We start from the raw sequence: 16,304 nt of genomic DNA, 5'->3' as shown, positions 1-16,304 counted from the left end.
AGAGAAGGTGTCATGAGATCTCCCCTATGATGTATAGATGGCTTTGAAGGTCTTCTGTTCAGTCTTGTTTTATCCAGCAGTATTATATGTTTTATACTTGTGTAATAAGAACGGTGGAGATGGCAGGATTAGAGCTGAACATAGATGTGACTTGTTCCTTTGTCTGTGAGTTTTACAATATTTGTTTCAGGGTGAAGATCTGACCTATATTAATACTAAAGGGACATATGTGGAGGATGAGGAGTGGTGTAAAGTGGAGATTCCTACATATGACTATCCAGGTGAGTAGTAACCACTGAATGCAGAGAAGTCACAGATTCTTCTGTCACTTGCTATATCTCAATCAAGTGGTCACCATTCTGGCGCTAACTCACTGCATGCTCATCTACCCAAAACTGTCCCCTTTACTTTGGGGATCATAAGTCCAGGGCCGTATTTGCCACTAGGTACTAGAGGGCACGTGCCTAGAGCGGGGACGATGCGGGGGGCGGCACCTGAGCAAGGGTTTCCTTTCCTTTTTTTTTTCTTTTTTTAGTCCTGGGTCACCTCCCAACTGACCGCCCCGCCCGCCTCTGAGCCCCACCCACCCTCCTTGAAGACGATACTAACCCTGCTCCGGCGATGCCTGGTCTCAGCGTCTGTAGCGCATCCTGAGTGAGCGGTCACGTGGTACAGCTCATTAAGGTCATGAATATGTGCATATTCATGACCTTAATGAGTGGTACCACATGACCGCTCACTCAGGAAGGAGGCACTGCGTCGGGACAGAGCCAGAGGGATGTCTGCACGGCCGTGCTGTGTGGGACAGCTGACAGGTGAGTATGAGGGACAGGGGACGGGGGGATGAAGGAGGATGGTAAGCCACCCGCACCATGCAAGATGGGAGAAGGAGCGGGGGGGGAGGGGGAATTATGAGCCATGCATACGGGGGAATATGAGCCATGCGGGGGGGGGGGGAATTATGAGCCATACGTACGGGGGGAATGTGAGCCATGCATACAGGGGGGAATTATGAGCCATACATACAGGAGGGGGGATATGAGCCATGCACACAGGGGGGGAATTATGAGCCATGCATACAGGAGGGGGTGGTGGTGGAATATGAGCCATGCATACAGGAGGTGGGGGGGGAATTATGAGCCATGCATACAGGGGGGGAATTATTGAGCCATGCATACAGGGGGGGAATTATGAGCCATGCATACAGGGGGGGGTATGAGCCATGCATACAGGGGGGAATTATGAGCCGTGCATACAGGAGGGCGTGGTGGTGGAATATGAGCCATGCATACAGGAGGTGGGGGGAATTATGAGCCATGCATACAGGAGGGGGGGATATGAGCCATGCATACAGGAGGGGGGGATATAAGCCATGCATACAGGGGGGGGGAATTATGAGCCATGCATACAGGAGGGGGTGGTGGTGGAATATGAGCCATGCATACAGGAGGTGGGGGGAATTATGAGCCATGCATACAGGGGGGAATAATGAGCCATGCATACAGGAGGGGGGGATATGAGCCATGCATACAGGAGGGGGGGATATAAGCCATGCATACAGGGGGGGGGAATTATGAGCCATGCATACAGGAGGGGGTGGTGGTGGAATATGAGACATGCATACAGGAGGTGGGGTTGGAATTATGAGCCATGCATATGGGGGGGATATGAGCCATGCATACAGGGGGGGATTATGAGCCATGCATAAAGGAGGGGGGGTTATGAGCCATGCACACAGGAGGGGGGATATGAGCCATGCATACAGGAGGAGGGGGGAATATGAGTCATGCATATGGAATGGGAGGGAGATGAACTATGCATACAAGATGGGAGGGGGCATTATACACTATTGAGCATCATGTGGGGTCATTATACAGTATGGAGCATCATGTGTGGCCATTATACAGTATTGAACATCATGTGTGGCCATTATACAGTATGGAGCATCATGTGTGGCCAATGGCCCTTATACAGTATTGAGCATCATGTGTGGCCATTATACAGTATGGAGCACTGTGGCCATTATACAGTATATAACATCATGTAGGGCCATTATACAGTGTGGAGCACTGCATAGCCATTATACAGTATGGAGCATCATGTGTGACCATTATACAGTATTGAGCATCATGTGTGGCCATTATACAGTATTGAGCATCATGTGTGGCCATTATACAGTATGGAGCACTGTGTGGCCATATTTTTTTGTGGTTATAATTGTATATGAAACCGTGTGATCAGCAGTGCTAAATGGGTGTGGTTGGGACTTGGATATGGGTGTGACTAGTTGTGAAATGGGTGTGGTCAGAGGCGTGGCCTAAAATTTGCTGCAGCGCACTACGTGCACCGCAACCTTTATACCTCTTTCCCTTCTTCAAAAATTGGGAGGTATGGTACCGCATTTCCCAGATCACAGCAAGTGCCGCAAATCCCATAGGGAATGAATGAAGCCAAACGCAGTGTTGCAGTTAGTGATCCGTTACACGCAGTTGCAGAAAAACTGCCCGATCTGCTGCAAAAGGCTACTTTCACAACAGCGATTCTTGCCAAAGTCACTGCTGATAGTGTCATACTTACCAAAGGGGGAGGCAGCACTAAAAGTGCCTAGGGCAGCGGAAACTCTTAATACGGCCCTGCATAAGTCCTTCTGTTGGAGTGAGATCTGTTTCTTCCAGAGGTTATAGCCCAGAGGATCTCTCCTAGACCCTGGAACTAAAAAGCCAAATGACAGCATATGTAGAATATGGTGTGAACTTAGGCCTCTTTCACACTTCCGTCGTTTGGCCAAAGTCGCAATGCGTCGTTTTGGAGAAAAAAAAGCATCCTGCAAAGTTGCCCGCAGGATGCGTTTTTTCTCCATAGACTTGCATTAGCGACGCATTAGCCATGCATTGTGACATATGGCCACACATCTTATCCGTCATGCAACAGATGCCTCGTGATTTTGCAGCCCGTCGTGACGAAACGTTTAATGTAACGTTTTTTCGTCCGTTGGAACCGCCATTTCCGACCGCGCATGTGCGGCCGGTACTCCGCCCCCTCCTCCCCGGAACTCATAATGGGCAGTGGATGCATCTGAAAACTGCATCCGCTGCCCACGTGGTGCACTATTTGCACAACGTCCATCGGTACGTCGGGCCGACGGTTTGCGACGGCCCCGTACCGACGGAAATGTGAAAGAGGCCTTAGAAAATCACTTGAAAAAAAATATTATTGGTATGGTGAACCCCTATTATGCTATTGCGATCCTAGAATTCTTTTATCTTTTTAGATGGATCTACCTCTATCTATCTCTTTTCTGTGCTGAAGAATGGCAAAACTTCACTTTTATGACTGAGACCGTGTGATTTTCTGTACATTAACAGCAGAATATCCCCTTTACCTTGCTTTTCAGTGTGTGTGAATAATTGTTTTTATGGGAAGAAATTACTTTTGAAGTGACTTTGAGGGGACTGTACTTTAGAAAAGTGCATTCCTCGTAGTGTCAAAAAGCACATTGAAGAAGTTGGTGCTTCACAGAACTTAACAAATCTTGCGATGCAACAGTTAAACATTCATTTTTTTCACTAAAATATTGATGTAGTTCCAATTTTTCCATTTTCACACAAGGTAATAGGAAAAAATGGACCCCACAAATTATCTTGCAATTTCTCTTGAATTCGACAATATTCTATTGTGTGGGCATATCGCAGGGCTCAGAAGGAAAGGAGCACCATTTGGCTATTGGAACGCTGCTTTTCCTGGAATAGTTTGTAGACACTTGGAGATTATCTAATCTGCCAGAATGGCAGAAAACCAGAACGGCAGAAAACCAGAACAGTAGAAAACCCCAGAATGTGACCCCAATTTTGGAAATTATACTCCACAGGGAATTAATCTATAGTAGTAGGGACTATTTAAGCCCCTCAGGTACTTTCTGGAAATTCGGGCAGTGGATGTTTCAGAGTAAAAATTGCTATTATTCTATTTTGGTGTCCATCACATAGTGGCCAGCTTGTGCTACTAGACACACGTGGACCATAAATTTTATGTGGTTACTGCTACAGCAATGCCAAAAATGTGGATGTTAACAGGGTTTGTGTACACTGCAAGGCTAAGAAGTGAGAAGGCACATTTGGTGTTGGGAGCGTGGACATTGCTGTATTGGTTTATGGAATCCATGTTGCTTTTTTTAAGTCTTTTAGCTGTGGAAACCCTCTATTTTCCATTGACAGATTAATGAGGTACTGTAAGTGCGGGATGATTAGAAGTTTTAATTGGTATTATTTTGGGCTACATAGCAAAAGAATGAACAAAGAGGGTTTAACATCGTGGTCCACTGATTCATGTTCTGCCGTTTACTATTGTGAACTGATTTTGTCTTGGGAAACAACTGAATTTTGCTGCATACTGTAACTTGCTGATGCTTAGGATATTTTATGTAGAAATATTATAAAAATACAATTTTTAAGGAAATTTTAAAATAATTTGTTTTATTTTTTAGCAGATTTCTGTATCAGATCAGAGGGAAACCTGACATCTTCAATGTTTAAATCGGATGACTTTGATATCACACAAGATATAAGTGAAGTGAATGCCAATACTCCAGATATTCCATCATCCCTTCACAGCAAAGATGTATCATTTGATCCTTTTAACCAATTTCTATATTTTGATTCATCACAGATTATTAATAGAAATAAAAGTCACAAAACAGGCATCCAAAATAAAAGTGCTCTTACAACAAAAGATCCATTTTCATATTTCGAATATGGAAAAAGTTTTTCCTTTGAAACATCTTTTGTTACGTATCAAAAAATTCACACAGAGGAGAAAAGATTTTGTTGTTCAGAGTGTGGAAAATATTTTAACCAGAAATCCGGTCTTCTTAGACATGAGAGAATTCACACTGGGGTAAAGCCATATTCATGTTCCGAATGCGAGAAATGTTTTACAGATAAATCAACTTTCGTTAGACACAAACGAATTCACACAGGGGAGAAGCCATATTCATGTTCCGAATGTGGGAAAAGTTTTATAAAGAAATCAAATCTTGTTTCACACCAGAGATTTCACACAGGAGAGAAGCCTTATTCATGTTCTGAATGTGGGAAATGTTTTGCAAATAAATCACATCTTATTACACATCACAGAATTCACACAGGGGAGAAGCCATATAAATGTTCTGAATGTGGGAAATGTTTTATAGAGAAATCAAGTCTTGTTACACATGAGAAAACTCATGCAAAAGAGAAGCCATTTCCATGTTCAGAATGTGGGAAATATTTTGTAGATAACCCAAGTCTTTTTAAACACCAGAGAATTCACACAGCGGAAAAACCATTTTCATGTTCAGAATGTGGGAAATCTTTTGTAAATAAATCATTTCTTGCTCAACACCAGAAATGTCACACAGGGGAGAAGCCTTTTTCATGTTCAGAATGTGGGAAATGTTTTGCAGGTAAATATCATCTTATTAGACATCACAGAACGCACACAGGGGAGAAGCCATTTTTATGTTCAGTTTGTGGAAATTGTTTTATTGATAAATCAACTCTTGTTAAACACCTGAAAATTCATACAGGAGTGAAACCATATTCATGTTCAGAATGTGGGAAACGTTTTTCAGAGAAATCAAGTCTTGTTGCTCATCAGAGAACTCACACAGGGGTCCAGAACCGTGTTTCATGTTTAGAATGTGGGAAATGTTTTGCAGATAAACCACATCTTGTCAGACATCAGAAAATTCACACAGGTGAAAGACCATATTCATGTTCAGAATGTGGGAAATGTTTTTCAGAGAGATCAAGTCTTGTTAAACATCAGAGACGACACACAGGAGAGAAGCCATTTTCCTGTTCAGAATGTGGAAAATGTTTTGTAGATAAATCAAGTCTTAATATGCACCAGAAATTTCACGCAGGGGAGAAGCCATTTTCATGTTCAGAATGTGGGAAATGTTTTTCAAAGAAATCACATGTTGTTAGTCATAAAAGGACTCACACAGGGGAGAAACCTTTTTCATGCTCAGAATGTGGGATCTGTTTTTCAGATAAATCAAATCTTGTTAGACACCAGAGAAGAGCTCACACAGGGGAGAAGCTTTCTTGATATTCAGAATGTGGGAAATGTGTTGTTCACAGATGTCATCTTAAATAAGAAGGTGAAAAATGGTTTTGAAAGTCATATTTTCTTGACCACCAAAAAAAATCGCAAGGAAACCATATATTTTATTGACAAATTGTACAGGAAACAGCGAGTCAAAGCAAAGAAAAATATGTAAACTAGAAAAGGAAATCAAGGTAGAACTTACATTTTAATGAAAAAGATATGCAGTTATTAATAGACATCTGTTATCCTAAAATAAAGAGCAATATTCCATGTGCATTGAATATTTCCCCTTGTTATATATTTGTGCATACTACATAGACAAAAGTGTTGCAACCCCCCTAAATAAAAGCAATATAACATTTTTTTTTCTCCACGTCTTCTACAGTTGTCTTTAATTTGTCTGTATTACAATAATAAATATGTTCATATTGCAAGTTACAGATATGAACTGTTCTTTCTCTGTAGGAACATCTGTGTGTGTTTATTTTAAATCACTTTCCATGCTAAGCAATAGTAGTCTTCAAAATTGGGAACTGCTTTCTTTTTCTATAGCCCTATGCACATATTATTGGATATTTTATTTAATACCTCAATTTCCACAATAACTTAACCCACAATTATTTTCACTTTAAAGCATAACTAGAACATATGAAAGGTGTCACTCATTGTAATCTGACCTTTAGAGCCGTTTGTCATTATACATTTACAATGGCTCAGAAGGGAAGTAGTGATATTTTGGAATGCAGACTTTGATGGAATGGTCTGCGGACGCTATGTTGCATTTGCAGAGCCCTTGATGTGCCTAAACAGTAGAAACCGTCCACAAGTGACCCCATTTTGGAAACTAGACCCCCTCAAGGAGCTTATCTAGATGTGTGGTGAGCAACCCCCAAGTGTTTCACTTCAGCTTATTATAATGCAGAGCTGTGAAAATAAAAAATCTTTTTTTTTCCAGAAAAATTATTTTTTTAGCCAATTTTTTTTCCAAGGGTAACAGGAGAAATTGGATCTAAAAAGTTGTCCAGTTTGTCCTGAGTACGCTGATGCCTCATATGTGGGGGAAAACTACTGTTTGGGCGCACGGCAGAGCTCAGAAGGAAGGGAGCACCATTTGACTTTTTGGAACACAAAATTGTCTGGAATCACTGGTGGTGCCATGTCACATTTGAAGATCCCCTGATGTACTGAAACCCCCCAATTCCAACCCTAACCCCAACACACCCCTAACCATAACCCTAATCACAACCCTAACCCCAAGAGACCCCTAACCCTAATCCCAACCCTAATCATAACCCTAATCACAACCCTAACCCCAACACACCCCTAATCCCAACCCTAACCATAACCCTAATCACAACCATAACCCCAACACACCCCTAATCCCAACCCTAATCCCAACTCTGTCCCTAACTTTAGCCCCAACACTATCCCTAAGGCCGGCATCACACCTAGTGTATAAAAATACGGTTCGTTTTTTACGGCCGAGATACGCAGAAAAGTTCCTGAACAGAGTTCCGTATGTTATCCATATTCAATGTGAGGATGCGATTTTTTTTTTTTTTTTCTACAAAAAGTATCCGTGTGTCATTCATATGGCATCCGTATGACTTCCGGACTGCGAGATTTTCTCGCCGGCTTGCAAAATGGACATAGAATGGATCCATGGGCTCAAATGTTCTTGAAAACATATATACATATAGTATATCTAATATATAAAGCTGAATGTGTATGTGTGTGTATGTCCGGAATTGGCATCTGCACCGTCACAGCTACAGCCACAAAATTTTCCATAGTCACACGTCTGGACCCCGAGAGCATCATAGGCTATGTTGTGAGGCAAAATTTTAACCCCGAGCGTTCCAATTCACCAAACAATTTTGCCCCTATCTACATAATGGGGAAAAAGTGAAAAGAAAAGTGTTGGAGGCAAATTGACAGCTGTCAGATGTGAACAAGGGGGACTTAAAGCATGAGAGTGATGGCGCCAAAGAGTATATACCGTACAGTTGCTAAGGTGGGGCCCCGACATGGGATACTCACCACACACGGGGATATGAACACACACACAAAATGCGCCACACACTACCACGTGCTTGAACACATATACCAACCTCAGCACACATTTCACCACACATACACCAACCTCACCACATAAAAGTCGCCACTCAAAATTCGCCACATGCAAAACTAGGTCTCTAGGACCTCTATGGTTACCATCCTGACGCATCGCCGACCCCCGATCATGTGACGGGGGTCGGCGATGACGTCATTTCCGGCCGCCCAGCCGGAAGCGGTAGTTAAATGCCACTGTCTGCGTTTGACAGCGGCATTTAACTAGTTAATAGGTGCGGGCAGATCGCGATTCTGCCCGCGCCTATTACGGGCACATGTCAGCTTTTCAAAACAGCTGACATGTCCCGGCTTTGATGCGGGCTCACCGCGGAGCCCTGCATCAAAGCAGGGGATCTGACCTCGGACGTACTATCTCGTCCGAGGTCAGATAGGGGTTAAACATCCCAAGAAGCACTGTGCAAGTGATCATATTGAAATGGAAGGCGCATCATACCACTGCAAATCTACCAAAACCCGGCCGTCCCTCTAAACTTTCATCTCAAACAAGGAGAAGACTGATCAGGGATGCAGCCAAGAGGCCCATGATCACTCTAGATGAACTGCAGAGATCTACAGCTGAGGTGGGACAGCCTGTCCATAGGACAACGATCAGTCGTACACTGCACAAATCTGGCCTTTATGGATGAGTGGCAAGAAGAAAGCCATTTCTCAAAGATATCCATAAAATGTGTTGTTTAGAGTTTGCAACAAGCCACCTGGGAGACACACCAAACATGTAAAAGAACGTGCTCTGGTCAGGTGAAATCAAAATCGAACTTTTTTGACAACAATGCCAAATGATATGTTTGGCGTAAAGGCAACGCAGCTCATCACCTTGAACACACCATCCCACTGTCAGACAGTGGCAGCATCATGGTTTGGGCCTGCTTTTCTTCAGCAGGGACAGGGAAGATGGTTAAAATTGATGGGAAGATGGATGGAACCAAATACAGGACCATTCTTGAAAAAAACCTGTTGGAGTCTGCAAAAGACCTGAGACTAGGACGGAGATTTGTCTTCCAACAAGACAATGATCCCAAACATAAATCAAAATATACAATGGAATGGTTCACCAATAAACGTATCCAGGTGTTAGGATGGCCAAGTCAAAGTCTAGACCTCAATCCAATCAAGAATCTGTGGAAAGAACTGAAAACTGCTGTTCACAAACGATCTCCATCAAACCTCACTGAGCTTGAGCTGTTTGCCAAGGAAGAATGGGCAAGAATTTCAGTCTCTCGATGTACAAAACTGATACATACCCCAAGCGACTTGCAGCTGTAATCACAGCAAAAGGTTGTGCAACAAAGTATTAAGTTAAAGGGGCCGAATAATATTGCCCGCCCCACTTTTCAGTTTTTGAATTTCCACAAAAATTTAAATAACCAATAAATTTCGTTCAACTTCACAATTGTGTGCCACTTGTTGTTGATTCTTCACCAAAAATTTACATTTGGTATCTTTATGTTTGAAGCATGATATGTGGGAAACGGTTGAAAAGTTCCAGGGAGCCGAATACTTTCGTAAGGCACTGTAAATATGAGTCGCCCACCAGGGCAGTGGGGTACCCGGTACCGGGTCCGGTGTTCACAGGGAATGTCACGGTGGTGACCCGGTCCGTGGCCTTGGGCTCCCATGTAAAAGGAAAATTGAATAAAGTTTATGTTCGTGACGCCACCTGTGATATTCGGTCAGTGGGGACCAAGCCTGCTTTAAGAGGTCCTCTGGGGTGATGTTATGGCAGCTAGATGGTACAACTTCCCACAGGTGAAGTATATCCCAGGGCTCCCGGTCTGTAGATGGAAGATGGTGAGTGGTGCAGTAAAGAACGAGGACACAGGTTTGCAGTTTCTTTACCTGGTTTACTGAAGACTTCAGGCAGCCACAGTCCAGGGTGCTAGATCACAGGATAGGCCGGACGGCTTGGAGGCAAGTTGGGAGCCCCCTTATCCAGGTGGAGTTAAAAGCCTTCCTCTAGCGTGGTGGTGTTGTAGTCCCTTACTGCCTATGGCTTCTGATAAGGTCCTCACAGTTCTCTCTGTCCCCCGTATAGGATAGGACAGAAACCCGTATGACAGGTGACTCAAGCCTTTTTACAGGGTCTCTATCACGACCCGGGCTCTATGTGTCACTGTGCCTCCTGGGTATTGAGGCGGACAGGTAACTTGCAGTTCAGCTGTCCTGCCGGTCTCTGCTGTAAGTCTTAGGCTGCCGTCACACTAGCAGTATTTGGTCAGTATTTTACATCAGTATTTGTAAGCCAAAACCAGGAGTAGAACAATTAGTAGAGGAAAAGTATAATAGAAACATATGCAACACTTCTGCATTTATCACACACTCCTGGTTTTGGCTTACAAATACTGATGTAAAATACTGACCAAATACTGCTAGTGTGACGGCAGCATTAGAGTCCCATACAACCTCGGTGTTCCGACTACCGGTTATCTGCACTTCAGAGAGGGATTGCTCATTCGCAGCTGTCCTCCCCTGATGTCACTCACCTGTGCTTCGCTCTCCTATACGCTCACTGCAATCTGTTCTGCTTTCAGTATTATCTCTGTCCAGGAGCTGCAGCACTTTCTCGTGGCTGCACGGCTCCTCATACGTTCTTCCTGCTTCAGACTGCTCTAGTCTGCTCTATCTAACTTTCCCTCCAAACCACTATAAATAGGGGAGTTACCTAGGAACAGGATCAAAAGCTCCCCCTTGTGGCCCGGAGTGTTAACATGTTGCATGTTTATGCTTACCTGGTGAGAGTTATCCTTCCTTGCCTCCAAGCGTAACATCACTCTCCCTGTGAGGAAAACAATGTCATTGTGAGGACCAGGACCCTGGGACATCACAAATATATATATATATATATATATATATATATATATATATATGTCTCACTGACATTTATATATATATTTCTACCTATCCTATGTGTAGACATTTATTCTTCTATCTATTCTAACCTGTCAGTGTGATTTTACTGTACACCACAATGAATTACCGACTTTTCCATAGAACACCGATGCGTATTTCTAGCAAGTCACACTGATGGTCCGTGTGGTGTGTGAGTTTTTCTCGCCCCCATAGACTTGCATTGGCGTATTTTTGGAGGGATACGCTGACAAACCCAGCATGCTGCGGTTTTCTCAGCCCCTAAAATACGGCAAAGAAATATATGGCTGATGGGATCTGCCCCATAGAGAAACATTGGTCTGAGTGCAATGCGTTGTTTTTGCACCTCTCACCTGTCTGTATTTCTCTCTAGTGTGACGCCAGCCTAAGCCTAACTTTAGCCCACTTCTAACCCTAATGGGAAAATGGAAATAAATATATTTTCTTTATTTTATTATTTTTTCATAACTAAGGGGGTGATAAAAGGGGGGTTTGTTTACAATTTTTTTTATTTTGATCACTGTGATAGGGTCTATCACAGTGACCAAAGTGAACTGGGTGACAGTTAGGAAGCGGGGTAGAGGGAAGAGTGCTAGGGAGGCTAGTCCTGATCTGGAACACCCCAATAAGTTTGCTAAGTTGGCAGATGAGGGGGGTGCCAGTACAGGGGTAGCACTGCTGCAGCCAGGCATGTCCTCTGAAAGCCGGAGGAGTGACTGCTCCAGTAAGGAGGGAAATAGGAGAGCAGGGCAGGCCAGACAGGTGCTGGTAGTGGGCGACTCAATTATTAGGGGAACAGATAGGGCAATCTGTCACAAAGACAGGGATCGTCGAATGGTGTGCTGCCTACCTGGCGCTCGAGTCCGACACATCGCTGATCGGGTGGACAGATTACTGGGAGGGGCTGGTGAGGACCCAGCGGTCATGGTGCAAATTGGCACAAATGACAAAGTTAGAGGTAGGTGGAAGGTCCTTAAAGATGATTTCAGGGAATTAGGCTGCAAGCTGAAAGCAAGGACCTCCAACGTGGTATTTTCCGAAATACTACCTGTACCACGTGCCACGCCAGAGAGGCAACGGGAGATTAGGGAAGTTAATAAGTGGCTCAAGAATTGGTGTAGGAAGGAGGGGTTTGGGTTCCTGCAGAACTGAGCTGACTTCTCAGTTGGCTACAGGCTCTACGCTAGGGACGGGCTGCACCTCAATGGGGAAGGTGCAGCTGTGCTGGGGGAGAAAATGGCTAGAAGGTTGGAGGAGTGTTTAAACTAGGAATTGGGGGGGAGGGTATTCAATTTATAGGAGGGGAAGATAGTGCAGATAGAGACCTGGGCACAAATAAGGAAGTTGGGGGTGGCGGTGGCATGGGGGGTGGGGTTAGAACAGGTAATAATTTAAGAAAGAATAGAGGTACAGAGAGGAACATCAAGTGCATGTATACTAATGCCAGAAGCCTCGCCAACAAAATGGACGAATTAGAACTAATGTTGTTGGAGCATAATTATGACATAGTGGGAATATCTGAAACGTGGCTGGATGAGAGCCATGACTGGGCTGTTAACTTGCAGGGCTATAGCCTGTTCAGAAATGACCGTACAGATAAGCGAGGGGGAGGGGTGTGTCTGTATGTAAAATCGTCCTTAAAACCCATCCTGCGTGATAATATAGGTGAATTTAATGAAAATGTAGAATCCCTGTGGGTGGAGATAAGGGGAAGGGGAAAAAATAATAAATTACTGATAGGGGTTTGTTATAAATCTCCAAAAATAATGGAAGCAATGGAGAATATCCTCGTAAAGCAAATAGATGAAGCTGCGACTCAAGGAGAAGTCATTATGGGGGACTTCAACTACCCTGAAATAAATTGGGGAGCAGAAACCTGCAGTTCCAGCAAAGGTAATCGGTTTTTGACAACTATGAGAGACAATTACCTTTCACAACTGGTTCAGGACCCAACAAGAAGGGGGGCACTGCTAGACCTAATAGTAACCAACAGGCCAGACCGCATATCAAACATAAGGGTTGGGGGTCACTTGGGAAATAGCGATCACAAAATAATAAGTTTTCATGTATCCTTTAAAAAGATGTGTAATAGAGGGGTTACAAGGACACTAAACTTCAGGAGGGCAAATTTCCAACGGATGAGAGAGGATCTTGGTGCAATTAACTGGGACGATATCCTGAGACATAAAAATACACAAAGAAAATGGAAGACGTTTATTAGCATCCTGGATAGGACCTGTGCACAGTATATACCGTATGGGAATAAACATACTAGAAATAGGAGGAAACCAATATGGCTAAATAGAGCTGTAAGGAGTGCAATAAGTGACAAAAAGAAAGCATTTAGAGAATTAAAGGAAATAGGTAGTGATGAGGCATTAAATAAATACAAAAAATTAAATAAATTCTGTAAAAAGCAAATCAAGGCAGCAAAGATTGAGACAGAGAGACTCATTGCCAGAGAGAGTAAAAATAATCCTAAAATATTCTTTAACTACATAAATAGTAAGAAACTAAAAAATGATAGTGTTGGCCCCCTTAAAAATAGTCTGGGTGAAATGGTGGATGAGGATGAGGAAAAAGCCAATATGCTAAATGACTTTTTTTCATCAGTATTTACGCAAGAAAATCCCATGGCAGACAAAATGACTAGTGATAAAAATTCCCAATTAAATGTCACCGGCTTAACCCAGCAGGAAGTGCGGCGGCGTCTAAAAATCACTAAAATTGACAAATCTCCGGGCCCGGATGGGATACACCCTCGAGTACTGCAGGAATTAGGTACAGTCATTGATAGACCATTATTTTTAATCTTTAGAGACTCCATAATAACAGGGTCTGTACCACAGGACTGGCGTATAGCAAATGTGGTACCAATATTCAAAAAGGGGACAAAAACTGAACTCGGAAATTATCGGCCAGTAAGTTTAACCTCTACTGTGGGTAAAATCCTGGAGGGCATTCTAAGGGATGCTATACTGGAGTATCTGAAGAGGAATAACCTCATGACCCAGTATCAGCACGGGTTTACTAGGGACCGTTCATGTCAGACTAATTTGATCAGTTTCTATGAAGAGGTAAGTTCCGGATTGGACCAAGGGAACCCAGTGGATGTAGTGTATATGGACTTTTCAAAAGCTTTTGATACGGTGCCACACAAAAGGTTGATACATAAAATGAGAATAATGGGGATAGGGGAAAATATGTGCAAGTGGGTTGAGAGCTGGCTCAGGGATAGGAAACAAAGAGTGGTTATTAATGGAGCACACTCGGACTGGGTAGCGGTTAGCAGTGGGGTACCACAGGGGTCAGTATTGGGCCCTCTTCTTTTTAACATATTTATTAATGACCTTGTAGGGGGCATTCAGAGTAGAATTTCAATATTTGCAGATGACACTAAACTCTGCAGGGTAATTAATACAGAGGAGGACAATTTTATATTACAGGATGATTTATGTAAACTAGAAGCTTGGGCTGATAAATGGCAAATGAGCTTTAATGGGGATAAATGTAAGGTCATGCACTTGGGTAGAAGTAATAATATGTATTAATTATACATATTATTACTTCTTAATACTTAATTATTACTTCTTATGTGCTTAATTCTAAAACTCTGGGCAAAACCGTCAATGAAAAAGACCTGGGTGTATGGGTGGATGACAAACTCATGTTCAGTGGCCAGTGTCAGGCAGCTGCTACAAAGGCAAATAAAATAATGGGATGCATTAAAAGAGGCATAGATGCTCATGAGGAGAACATAATTTTACCTCTATACAAGTCACTAGTTCGACCACACTTAGAATACTGTGCACAGTTCTGGTCTCCGGTGTATAAGAAAGACATAGCTGAACTAGAGCGGGTGCAGAGAAGAGCGACCAAGGTTATTAGAGGACTGGGGGGTCTGCAATACCAAGAGAGGTTATTACACTTGGGGCTATTTAGTTTGGAAAAACGAAGACTAAGGGGTGATCTTATTTTAATGTATAAATATATGAGGTGACAGTACAAAGACCTTTCTGATGATCTTTTTATTCATAGACCTGAAACAGGGACAAGGGGGCATCCTCTGCATTTGGAGGAAAAAAGGTTTAAGCATAATAACAGACGCAGATTCTTTACTGTAAGAGCAGTGAGACTATGGAACTCTCTGCCGTATGATGTTGTAATGAGTGATTCATTACTTAAATTTAAGAGGGGACTGGATACCTTTCTGGAAAAGTATAATGTTACAGGGTATATACAGTGGGGCAAAAAAGTATTTAGTCAGTCAGCAATAGTGCAAGTTCCACCACTTAAAAAGATGAGAGGCGTCTGTAATTTACATCATAGGTAGACCTCAACTATGGGAGACAAACTGAGAAAAAAAAATCCAGTAAATCACATTGTCTGTTTTTTTAACATTTTATTTGCATATTATGGTGGAAAATAAGTATTTGGTCAGAAACAAAATTTCATCTCAATACTTTGTAATATATCCTTTGTTGGCAATGACAGAGGTCAAACGTTTTCTGTAAGTCTTCACAAGGTTGCCACACACTGTTGTTGGTATGTTGGCCCATTCCTCCATGCAGATCTCCTCTAGAGCAGTGATGTTTTTGGCTTTTCGCTTGGCAACACGGACTTTCAACTCCCTCCAAAGGTTTTCTATAGGGTTGAGATCTGGAGACTGGCTAGGCCACTCCAGGACCTTGAAATGCTTCTTACGAAGCCACTCCTTCGTTGCCCTGGCGGTGTGCTTTGGATCATTGTCATGTTGAAAGACCCAGCCACGTTTCATCTTCAATGCCCTTGCTGATGGAAGGAGGTTTGCACTCAAAATCTCACGATACATGGCCCCATTCATTCTTTCATGTACCCGGATCAGTCGTCCTGGCCCCTTTGCAGAGAAACAGCCCCAAAGCATGATGTTTCCACCACCATGCTTTACAGTAGGTATGGTGTTTGATGGATGCAACTCAGTATTCTTTTTCCTCCAAACACGACAAGTTGTGTTTCTACCAAACAGTTCCAGTTTGGTTTCATCAGACCATAGGACATTCTCCCAAAACTCCTCTGGATCATCCAAATGCTCTCTAGCAAACTTCAGACGGGCCCGACATGTACTGGCTTAAGCAGTGGGACACGTCTGGCACTGCAGGATCTGAGTCCATGGTGGCGTAGTGTGTTACTTATGGTAGGCCTTGTTACATTGGTCCCAGCTCTCTGCAGTTCATTCA

At 43.1% G+C, this 16,304-nt stretch overlaps 1 pseudogene; it reads left to right on the top strand.

Moving 5' to 3' along the window:
- Positions 1–16,304, top strand: part of LOC138666582 (uncharacterized) — a 175,758-nt pseudogene that overhangs the window by 106,933 nt on the left and 52,521 nt on the right.

The sequence above is a fragment of the Ranitomeya imitator genome, chromosome 2 (genome assembly GCF_032444005.1).
Source record: "Ranitomeya imitator isolate aRanImi1 chromosome 2, aRanImi1.pri, whole genome shotgun sequence".
NCBI lineage: Eukaryota > Metazoa > Chordata > Amphibia > Anura > Dendrobatidae > Ranitomeya > Ranitomeya imitator.
Note: the sequence above shows the minus strand (reverse complement) of the source record. Positions and strands in the feature narration are given on the sequence as shown.